Here is a 12500-nt window from a genome sequence, read left to right as displayed (position 1 = left end):
ATGTTTGTAAACAATCTCCATATTTAGTGTCAATAAATGAGGCAATATGGCCAAGTTTATGCGATCCCAAATTCTGCCTTTTTTCGTAGAATTGAAAGGGTCATTGTGACATACCTTTTAAACTGCAGACATTTTATAGTGCGTCAGAAAGAGGAGCGGTTTACTACAGTGCCAGAAAACAATATTTACAGACAAAGTCCCATATAGTTCTAAATAAAGAATATTTGTAAAAAACTTAGTTCATTTATTTAAAGTATGTGCATTACTAAATGTCTGACTTTATGAAGAAAATCAATAAAAATGGAAGGAAAAAGTTAAGGATAAAAATCAAAACCTCTCGGCATAAATCACAGCAACTGAAAAAGTACGGTTCAACAACAAACTCTACAAAAACAAAAACAGCTGAGGATGGAACTAACAGAAACAGAGGAGCTTCCTTACGCAAATGAAAATCATCATGAGCAAGAAAATCATGGAAAGCTTTTCTTACTGGCAAATAAAGCACAGTTGTGTACCTACCATAAATGTAGATGTTCGAGTGTATTCACTATTGCAGTCATTACTCTTGGGTTATCCTGCTGGCAGGCTACCCTCAGTCGGCCAGAATTCCAAAGTCTAGGTCCGGCGTTGGTTGCTGTCGCTTATTCCCTGACGTCAGTGCGTCAGGGGTATAAAAGATGCAGCAGACACCATTTTCTTCAGTTTTTCTTGCTCCAGATGTCAGGTGCCCCCAATTTGGTAGGCTGAAAAATATGCCAATGAAAATGCATGCACAAAAATAACATTTTCTTCATCTACAAGCAAATACACCAAAAAGGTTGTAGAGGATGGAGAAGTGCAGATAAGTCCCAGCAAAGAACAGGGGGATGGTGGGTGGTAACCTGGACTACAACAGTGAATACACTTGAACATCTACATTTATGGTAGGTACACAACTGCACTATGTTCATCATGTTTCACTGTTGCAGTCATTACTCTAGGGTTGAATCCCAAAGCTGAGGTAGGGTGGCTGGGCTAAATAGGATTAGGAGAGGCTATGAGGCCCTGCAGAACTGCAGTGGCAAAGCCTGCTCTGGACTTAGAGTATAGAGGTAAGTGGTAGTGCTTTGTGAAGGTGTGCACTGAACTCCCAAGTTGCAGCCTCTAAGATATCTTTGGCTGGTACTCCTCTGAGGAAGGCTGCTGAAGTGGCTGCTGCTCTGGTGGAATGAGGCCTAATGCCCTTAGGCATGGATTTGCCATGTTGAAAATAGCAGAAATGGATGCAATGGCCTATTCATTTAGAAATAGTCTGTTATGAGATGGCCTTTCCTTGTGATCCTGCAGCATATGAAACTAAAAGTTGCTCAGTCTTTCTGAAAGTTTTAGTTCCGTCCAAGTAGAAACGTAACTGCCTGTGTATGTCCAAAGAATGCAGAATTTTCTCACCCTTGTTCTGTGGATTAGGATAAAGGGTTGGCAAGTGAATGGTTTGGTTAAGGGCCACACTGGACACCACCTTAGGCATACATGTAGGGTTTGTCCTCAGAGAAACCCTGTCTTGATGAAAAATGATGAAAGGTTCCACAGCCATGAGTGCTTGTAACTCCGAGACCTGCCTTGCAGAGGTTATTGCTAAGAGCAGAGCTGTTTTCCAGGATAAGAATTTTATATCTGCTGTTGATGCTGGCTCGAAAGGAGGCAGTGCAAGTTTTTCCAAAACATAATTGAGGTCCCAGGCCGGAACTGGTGCTCTCCTTGGAGGCCTAATCTTTTTGGCCCCTCTGAGGTACTGCCTTATTAAAGGATGAGAAAAAATAAGTGGTTCCATATTGTAATGGGCTGAAATGGCAGAGGCATGAATCTTAATTGATGAGAAGGAAAGGCCTTTGTTCAGCATCTCAGTTAGGTATTGTAAAATCGGAGGGATATTTGCTACACACGTGTCAATGCCTTGTTCCTGGCTCCAAGCACAGAATCTCTTCCATTTTTCTGCATAAGATTTTCTGGTGCTGGGCCTCCTGGCCTCCAAGATAACATCCATAACAGCTTTTGAAAGAGGAGTGTTCTGAATGGCTACATTATCCACCATGCTGCTAGATTTAAGGTCCTGAGTTGGCTGTGCAGGATCCGATTGTTTTGTTGGGTCAGCAAGTGAGAAGTTTCAGGCAATATCCATGCTGGACCTTGAGACAAGCTCTTTAGCATTGGGTACCAGTGCTGGCGTAGCTAGTCTGGTGCAATCAGTATCATTTTTGGCTTCTCTTGTCTGACCTTCAGGAGTACCCTGGGAAGGAGAGGCAGTGAGGGAAAAGTATATACCGTTAGATTTTTCCAGCTGAAGGATAGGGCGTCCACTTTCCATGCTTGCTTGTGATAAATCCTTGTGCAAAATCTCTGTAATTGGCCGTTGTGAGGGGAGGCAAATAGATCTATGTCTGGGCATCCCCATTTCCTTATTATCATGCTGAAGACTTGCGGATCCAGTTTCCATTCATGGGGATCCATGAGGTTTCTGCTTAGTTCGTCTGCCAGAGTATTTGTTTTTCCTGGCAGGAATTGTGCTTGCAGGTGAATTTGAAAAGCCAATGCTGTGTGCCATAAGATCATTGCTTGTCTGCAGAGGGGGTAGGAATGTGTACCTCCCTGTTTATGTACCACATGACCGTAGTGTTGTCTGTCTATCAGTAAATGTCCTGGATGAAGCAGGTCCTTGAAAGCTGTCAGGGCATTTTGAACAGCTAGCATCTCTTTTTGATTGATGTGAAGATGCATCTGGTTTGCAGGCCATGTGCCCTGAAAACATTTTCCTGCCATATGCCCCCCCCCCCCCCCGGCATAATCTGATGCATCCGTTGTCAGTGTCTGGCTGGCTGTGGGTAAAATGAATGGCAGACCCTTGTTGTGGTGACAGGCTTCTGCCCACCATCGAAACTCCTTTTGCAGGCAGGGAATGAGTGCAATTACTGTCTCCAGGATGTGGTAATGCTGAGTCCAAACACTTTAGGTACCATTGTAGTTTCCTCATATGCAGTCTGGCATATGGAATTAGTAGAATGCAAGATGCCATGAAACACAAGGCCTGCAGGATTTTCCTTGCAGATAAGTGGGTTTTTGTTGCCAATTTCTTGAAGTAAGATGTCAGATGCTTTTGTTTGTCTGGTGTGAGATAAGCCATCTGAGCAGTTGCATTTAAGCTTGCACCCAGGAATATTATCTCTTGAGAGGGCACTAGTTTTGATTTCTTTTCGTTTACTGTGTACCCTAGGCCAATTACTAATCTTTTTACAAATGCCAGATGCTTCAGAAGAATGTCTTTGTTATCTGCTTGAATTAGGCAGTCGTCCAAGTAGGGATATATTTGAATTCCTTTTTGTCTGCAAAACGCAATTACTGGTGCCAGGCATTTTTTGAAGACCCTGGGTGCAATAGATAAGCCAAAGGGCAGTGCAGAGAATTGGTAATGCATTGAGCCAACTATGAATCTGAGGTATCTTCTGCAAGATTGTCTGATTGGGACATGCAGGTATGCCTCTTTTAGGTCCAAAGTTATGAGCCAAGCCTTCTTGCCCAGCATGGGCAGTAGCTGCTGTACAGTCAACATCTTGAATTTTGGAACTTTCAGAAACTTATTTAAAATTGACAGGTCCAGTATTGGTCTCCAGGTTTTGTCCTTTCTGGGTACTAGAAAAAGTCTGGAGTAAAATCCTTGCCCCTGCTCTTGTAGTGGTACTTGCTGAATGGCCCTCTTGTCCATGAGGGCTGTAATTCATTTTTGTGCCACTGCCCATTGATTGTGTGGCAGGTCTGGCATACCTTTTGACCTTGGTAAGGTGTGAAAATGGAACCTGTAGCCTTGGGACACTATGTTCAGGACCCATTTATCTTGGGTAACCATTTGCCAATTTGATGAAAGAAGTGCTAGTTTTCCCCCTAAGGGGGCTGCCAAAAGAATAGTGCTCAGATTTCGTAGATGAAAGTCATTGGGACTGTTTCCTGTAAGGTCGTGATTAGTCTTCTCCGCTTTTGGAGGTAGGAGCTCCCCACTGTTTCGGCCTGTATGAGCCTTGGGGCTGACATCTGCCTCTAGGACGCCTGTATCTGCCTCTTTGTGGTCTGTCTGACACTGGACAGGACCAATTTTTAGAGGGCCAGTTCCTGCTAAACCTGGGTGGCTGCACCTGTGAGAAATCCTTGACTGTCTGCATGGATTTTGCTTTATCCTCCATTTTTTTCAACACCTCTTCTGCTTTAGTACCAAACAAAGTATCATACTGTAATGGTGCATCTAATAATTTTGCTTTAACATGATCAGGCAGATTCTGTTCCTTTAACCAAGCATGCCTTCTAATAATAGAACCTGTAGCAGTGGCCCTGCAAGAGGCCTCCAGTGAATCATAACCACATTGCAAAGTATGCTTTCCCACTTGTTCAGCTGCATGCAATAAATCCTGCAATTCCTTGTTCTCTGAACTTTCGGTATTTGTCAACAATTTCTGTTTAAGTAGTGACATTAAATATAGCTGATATTTAAGCATATGAAACTGACAATTTAAAGCCCTTACAGCCAGGGTAGCAGAAGTGTAGACTTTTCCCCCCATCTGTCTAGAGCCCTAGAATCCCTATCAGAGGGGACAGGGGTTTTTTGCAGTGGAAGCTTTAACTCCTTTAGGACCCTGAAATATAGTTTCTGGGTCAGCAGCTGGGTTTTTATATAGGAATTTATAAGAATCCGGGACCCTGTAGTACCTGTCTGGCTTAGCAGGTGCAGGGGGTAAAGAGTCAAGGGACAGGCCGGACTCTGAAAATACATCATCTACAATATCCAGGACAGGTGGAATAGCAAGGTGTCTGTGCTGAGGATGTAGCAGAAAGTCTCTGAGCCTTTTCTTAGATTCAGAATAATCTTGGCTCTCCCAGTGGAAATGCTCCCTCATAGTATGTAGGGTTTCTCCAAAAGAATAATCCTCAGGAGGTGAGGCTGAAGGAATGGATTCTTCAGCATCAGAATCCTCATAGGGAAGCATGGAGTAATCCTGTTCGGAAGAGGAATCAGAGGAAATGGAAACCTGATCTGAGGAATCATACTTTGTCTCTTACCTAGGCCTCTTATCAGGAGGGGGATGGGAGCCCCTGATCAAAGTAATTAGGTCTTCGGCCATTTTGAGCATCTGTTTTTTTAGGCATGGAAGTCTGACAAGGAGAATGCTGTATTTATTTCTTTGTCTTTGGAGCTGCTTTAGTCTTTGAAGCTGAAGATGGCTTCATATATAGCTGTGTAGGTCTGAAGACACCCTCAGACGCCGATGCCTGCTCAGCGGCTCCGGACCCATCTGAGGGAATGATTTCCAAGTGTCCAATACCTTGAGTTTCCAGAGGCCCAGTCGGCTCCACGTGGGAGTCGGAAGCGGCCTGTGGCTCTGAGGTAGTGGGCGCCAGGGGCTGCGAAAGCACCTCACTGAGAACCGGCGATGGGCTTAGCAGAGGCTTCATCGTCGGTTTTGGACCTCGGATGCCTATCTTTTTCCTTGTGTTTTTTGTAAACTCTGGTTGTCGACTGGTCCGACGGCATTATATAATTAAATCTTCGGGCAAAGTAATGAAATGCAAAATCGAACAGACGCTTGCAATGTTGTGATCAGGGCCTAGGCAAGGAATACAGTAAGAGTGAAAATCCTTATGAGGTATTTGCTTCCCACAAGAAATACAATTGTTAACTTTTTCTGACATCGGTCTGGAGCAAGAAAAAAGTTTCCCCAACGGGGTACTTAGCTTTAATGAAGACTTCGGTTTTGAAATTTGATTTTGAAAATCCCAGGAGTCGGCCGACCGGCACTTGCCAACTGCTTTTGCTTCGGGCACCACGCTGCAAGAAAGACTGAAGAAAATGGCGTTGGCTGCATCTTTTATACCCCTGGCACATTGACGTCAGGGAAGAGACAACAGCAACCGACACCGGACCTAGACTTTGGAATTCTGGCCAACTGCAGGTAGCCTGCCAGCAGGATAACCCAAGAGTAATAACTGCAATTGTGAAACACGATGAACATCAGCCAAGATGAACATCAAGGAAAGGACAGGGTAAAGCCAACAAACAGCAGGAAGGAAGGAATGAATGAACGTGATTAAGTAGAGAAGATATCTCAATTACATTGATTGTTATACTTACTGTATGTTTTTTATTTTTTATATTTTTTCCCATAACAGTTTTGTTTTTCAATTGAATTATACAGGTTATAGGTCACATTAAAGGTGGGAAAAGTTTTGAAATGACTTATTGTGGTCTCATTTTTTTATATCACAAAAACCTGGCATTTTAACAGGGGTGTGTACACTTTTTATATCCACTGTATGTTACTGTAAAGAATAAACTAAAGATATCGGCACAGGCAGAAAAACATATGCAGGTAAAGAAAGGAAAAGCACAACATATGCAATTTAATGATGATCAAAAAAGACTGGGAAACGAGGCAAAAGAAATGCACACATTTTGAATAATAGCTATGAAGAGTTTGTTGGACATAACACGGATGCTAAACGGATAGAAGCAGTAAAAGAAAGAGTAAGAAGTTCAAATATACAGGATATGAAATAGGATGAAGTAACAGCCAGAGAGATTGAAACATAACTAAGAAAAGCTCCTCAAACACAGGTGCAGTACCTAGCTTATGGCTAAAAGTATTAACATCTTTACATGAAGATTTAACAAAGAGCAAAAAATAGTTATATGTGCACCCGGAACAGATACCAACCTGGCTAGTAACAGGAAAAACAAAACTCCTCCTTAAGATACACCACGCATGGATTAAATTACAGTGAACACGAAATAGTGGCAAACCATTTTACAGCTAAATCATGATAAAGGACAAATTATCCCAGGGAAAGGGGGATACTCCAGAGTAACTGTCACTGCTCTTTTGTCTTGCCCTTAACCCATTAAGCTATCGACTTAATAGATTAGCTCATGGCTACAATTTGGCTCCCAGAAAAAGCAGCAAAGTGTAAAAGACTTATCGTTTTGAGGATGACTTAAAACTGTATAGGTTCTTTACATGAGGAACTGAATGCACAACTGTAAGTGGTCAAAACTTTCTCGGATGATATAATGATGTCATTTGGTCTTGGTAAACATGCAAAAGCAACCTTTAAAGCAGGAAAGCTGCAGCACCAAGACATCTGTCCGGGACAAGAATGTGATATAAAAGAACTTGAACGAGAGTGTATAAATATTTGGGAACTGATGAAGGATCAACGATAAATCATGAACGAATGAGAATAACACTTAGTAAGGAATACTTTTGAAGACTAAAATTAATACTGAAAACAGCCCTGAAATCTAGGAACAAAGCCCAAGCTATAAACCAATTTGCTCTTCCTGTTCCAACTTACAGTTTTTGGGGTGATTGACTGGCCCAAAATATATTAGGTCAGTTTGACAGGAAACAAGAAAAATGTTTCATGTTTAATAGATGATTTATAAACATCAGTGTATACCAAGATTATATACTCCATGAATGAAGGAGGTATGGTTCTCTTCAAGATTGGTTACATGTATAGATCTGCATTCGTAGGGCTGCATGCATATCTGTTGACCTCAAGACCCAAACGTAGTGAAAGTTGTGAAAGTTTTGAAGCATATGGAGAAGAAGTCTAAGATGACTTCCATGCTTAGTTTAGCAGAAGCATATTGGTGTCAAGTGGGAATGGAAATCAAAGCAGAAGCAGATGAAAATCAAGCAGCAAATGAATGTGCCAAAAAAGAAAAGAATACAAGGAGAAAGATCAGATGAGAAGGTAAAAAATGTGGAAAATGCATATATATAGTTGCAAGTACAGAAAACTCCTGGCACAATCTCATGCTGACCAGGATTTAATGCAGGAATGGTTAAGGAGAGTTGAATTTAAGTCAAAATATGAAAGGCTAATAATGCCATCCCAGGACAGTGGAATACATACAAACTGGTTTACAAAGCCCATTGAACACGTCAGAGAAACAAACAAATGAAGGTGTTGTAAAAACTGAATTGGAAACAGTCTCGCATCATGTTGCTGAATGTGATTAATGGCAGAAGGCCTGTATACTGAAAGGCATAATAATGTGGCAAGACTGTTGCATTGGGGATTGTGCAAACATAATACTGAAGTAGTTAAGAAGTACTGGACACATCAACCACAACATATTACAGAAAATGATGAAGTTTATATCACATGGGATCATCCATTACCAACAGTTCAAAAAACAGAAGTGAGAAAACCAAATATAGTAGTTCATGAAAAGAAGAAAAAAGTAGCATTGATCACCAAAATTGTTACACCCAGTGATTAGTGTCTTGCGTACTGAAAGACACGGTCATAAAATATCAGGATTTGCAGGCAGAAAAGAGGGCAATGTAGAAGAAGGTTACCCAGACAGTTTCAATAGTAGTAGGAGCAATGGGTCTCATAAAAAAGAATTTACAGTCATATGTAGACATGCTACCGATACATGCAACTCCATATGAAATGCAGAATGAGCCAGTTCTGGGCACACTGCAGGTGCTGCAAAGAACAATTTTGTCTAACATCAAAGATTAAAACAATTCTAATTTCATGAACTTTAATCCTACTTTAACTTAGGAGTGGGGTCCATTCCCATCATGGTATTTAGAATCCAAAAACAGTTGGAGAAATTAAAAAGCAGAGAAACCACGTGAAACATCAGAATCACAAGGCACATGGGTTTATCATCTTATTAAAATGGTTGGTCATAGCAACCTTCCAGCACTCCGCTCTAAAGACTGAGGACTAGTATCGGACTAAAATTCACTAATAAAAGCATGGTGTCAGACTCATGGAATGCAAGCTGGCAGTGGTTACAACAGATAAACCACACTACACAATTAGTTGCTTAAAGGTCAGTATAACTTTTATATGGTAATAATTTCCAATGGTAGGACCTGCTACAGAGACTCCCATAACTCAGACTGAATGGCCGAAAAAACAGACATATATACTAAGTCTGAGAAGGCCATTTCCCAGAATATTCCTTTTTCTCTGAGGTACGGTGATCTCACAGTTAGTAGATACAGGTTCAGGGGGCTTGCCTCCTGCAAAAAAATAAGTTTAAAGGAGAACAATTATGTTAGAGTTCACTCTTCTCCTGCATTTTGATCTTTTTTTTAGTCTGTTGGCACTCAGCATTAGAGGTACAGACATTTCAGTAGGGGAGCAGTTTTACATTCATATCTAAATGTCAAACTGCTGAATTGGCTACATTTCCAAAATGGGAAACACTCTATACATATGATACTGTGCTGTATAACTTAAACTGAAAAGAGGGCAGCAGAAACTGACTGCAACAGTAACACAAACCAATGCATTGCAATCCTAGATATCAAGAAAATTTAGCAACTATATAATGGCATTTTGGGCTGACAGACATGTTTGTAGGTGAACCGTCATTCATCCTCAGTGCCACAGGCATGCGTTTGTCACATGACAAATTGAAGGCATATCCATCGCTAGTTTCTCTGCCTTGCACTGCAGAGGGCCTCAAAAGGAACTGGCTCTCTCATGATCCTAACATGGACAAGCCAGTTAATCAAAGAGCAAATGAATAAATGAACACACTCACTTGTGTTAACAGAAGAATCAAACAGTTGAACAAAACTGAATTTTGCAAAATGTGAAGTCTGCAGATTTCATTGAAAGCCACTCCGAGAAACACAGAATGCCAAGAAATGGGAAATGTCCTTCCGCAAGTGCTGCAATGAGTTTAAAGCCAAATTTAAATCCTTGAGTACAGAACAGAGAGCTTCTTACATGAGAAATGTAAGTCTGTGCGTGTGGGGGGTTGCCTTAAACCCACACTAATAATGATTTTTGAAATGGTACTTCTGATTTTAAGAGGTGGGATTGGCCTAATGGTTAAAGTCTCTACCTCAGATATACAAGGTTTGATTCTTGTACATGGTTATTGGGTAGAACCGTAACAGTTTGTACTCTGGTTCCTAGTCAAATACTAGGCTATTAAAGTAATTATTTTTCCTCAAATGATGAGTAACAGGAACATTCACTGCCTAGATGACCTAGAGATTGCCAATCCTGGTCCCAAGTCAAAAGACGACAAAGTATGCTCCATGGTTAATGTCAAAAACATTTACTTTCAGAAACCTTCTTCAAGATAAAACACCTTTAGTATAAAATACTTTACAAATATTAAAGAAAATGTTTCATTAAATATGTAAAATAAATATATATTAATGTAATGTATATGCACAGTGAAATGACAGTATATAATCACAACAAATACATGCATATGTAAATAAGGTTTAAAATAAAAAAATATGCAATCTGTCAGACTGTAATATTAAATTTAAATTATCCAAAATATTTGTGTCTAAAATTAGTTTTGTTTCCTCCTACTGAGCTAAGCAATTCCTCTGTGGCCATGATGATTTTGAGTACTACTTCCCACCTCCACCCATATGATCTGTGCTCAAACGGGCAGTTACTACTTTTTTATACAGTGTTTATGGAGCACAAAATCTGAGTTCTTCATAGAAATGTCAACAATTATTTAGTGCAAAAAATCTCAATATTTCTGTTTACAGAAGAAAACCTGAAGCCTGGCAAATGTAAAAACCATGCCACAGGCAAGGTTTACCTCCAAATACAGATGCCAAAAACACACATGTTGTGCCACATGTGGCCGTTGGAAGTATAAAACTTTCTACAGAAGTCAACTCCTATGCCACCCCAGGCTAGTCCTACAGTACACAGCCAGAACTGGCATGGAGTTCTTCATTCACTGCATAACACTAAGACAACGCTCTGACATGAAGTTTGTGTTTATTCGTATCAATGCACTCAACTGTTGACATGGACACAAGGCAAGCACCAGGTGATGGGGAGTGACTGAATCAGCTATTTATGGTAGGATGGGTTTGTGTGCGACAGTTATTTTCCTTATGCATTGCTCTATATACAATTACTCCTAAACATAAATCTTCTGAATAGGAACTTTGAAGATCACCCTCCTGATATCCCTAATCAAGTTGAATCCTACTTAAATATGGCAAAGCCTACCCTTATTGCTTCTTTACTGTAGTCTTTTGGCCTTCACAGTAGCTCATCCAAATCAGTCTATTTCCTGCTATCTGATTTGTGCTATGTTCACCAATTTCTGCTTCTGCTTAAAAATAAAACATCTCCATAAGAAAAGTGAGAACAACTGGAGATGTTTAAATATATATTTAATCCTTACTGGCATACCATCTTTCCTTTCTCAAGATGGTAACATCAATTTCTTCAAAGCCCTGCCATAAATCCATAATCATTAGCTGACAGAAGAAGTTGCAGAATCACCAATTAATGGATCTTTCAGTAGAAGATGAATCATAACTTGTTTAAAGTAGCTAGAGGTTTACTGACCTAATTCCAGCCTATAATCACTGACTATTCTCCCAGATGGTTCATAGATTCATAGGTAAATACTAGGCTAGCAGTCTGCAGACTATTACAAGCCTAGCCCATAACCAGAGGAGGGAATTAAACTGTGTACCTTGTTTCTGTAAGGTAAAGACTAACCATTATGGCAACTCCACCCCGGTAAAACATGCTAGCAAACACTCTCTCCAGTCGTATGCCCAATACACATTCAAGAAAGTTGTTGTTTTTGTTGCGTCTTTTGACTTTTCCCGGTTACGGGTCGCCACAGCGGAACTCCGGTCTGCTAATGATTGGCAGTAGATTTTTACGTGCCGAGTTGCCAGCCCTGACGCAGATCCTTCAATGAAGGTTCACGCATGTCTCCACACAGAAGACGCTCTAGCTAAGAATCGAACAGGACAACATCTTACTGTAAGGCGACAATGCTACCGCAGCACCACCACCGCAGTGACTCAATAAAATATCAGCCCTCCACTGCTTCAACAAATAATCTAATCAGTCAATCAAAGGGGTTGTTGACAGAAGCCATTTGTGTGGATTTAAAATGGTAGTTGGATCAATCATTCTAGGTGGGTAATGAACAGCAAATGTTTAGGTTTGAAGGTTGTCTGATTGAATGGTTCACTGATTACCTTTAGGCCTTTTAGTGTCCGAATCTGTAAGTTCAAGGCAGGTAGCTTTATGGCTGGGGTAAGGTCACCATTATGAAATGGAATTAATTACCTTTAAAAATTTTGCACTGTTTGCATTAAATGTTAAAAACAGCATTTTAGTTTTTTTGGGTATACAAGAGTTGGATAAACCATTTTAAACACTCTGGATGCCACTACTGTTGACCAATAAACTAAGTGGCCTTATCAAACTAAAACTGGCAAGGTATCAGTTTTTGCTCTGAAACTGACCATTTTTATCAAATCACATATCTTTAACGGACAATTTATTTAGTTTCTACTACCATAAACCAGTGACTACATTACTAAAATGTCAAGAAAGAAAGAAAACTAGAGAGAGAGGTCATTTTCTGCCTGCAACTGCAAACTTAATGAAGAACAGAATCACTGTGTGTTTCTATGTCAACAGCTTACTCATTT

At 40.5% G+C, this 12500-nt stretch overlaps 1 protein-coding gene across 1 annotated transcript in view; it reads right to left on the bottom strand.

Annotated features, from left to right (window-relative positions):
* The window catches only part of LOC122788742 (myoferlin-like), a 1037182-nt gene that overhangs the window by 577292 nt on the left and 447390 nt on the right, over positions 1-12500 (bottom strand). The window lies entirely within an intron of this gene.

The sequence above is a fragment of the Protopterus annectens genome, chromosome 14.part0 (genome assembly GCF_019279795.1).
Source record: "Protopterus annectens isolate FY-2018-M chromosome 14.part0, PAN1.0, whole genome shotgun sequence".
NCBI lineage: Eukaryota > Metazoa > Chordata > Ceratodontiformes > Protopteridae > Protopterus > Protopterus annectens.
The sequence above is the reverse complement of the archived record's forward strand: the minus strand, read 5'-3'. Positions and strand labels throughout refer to the sequence as shown.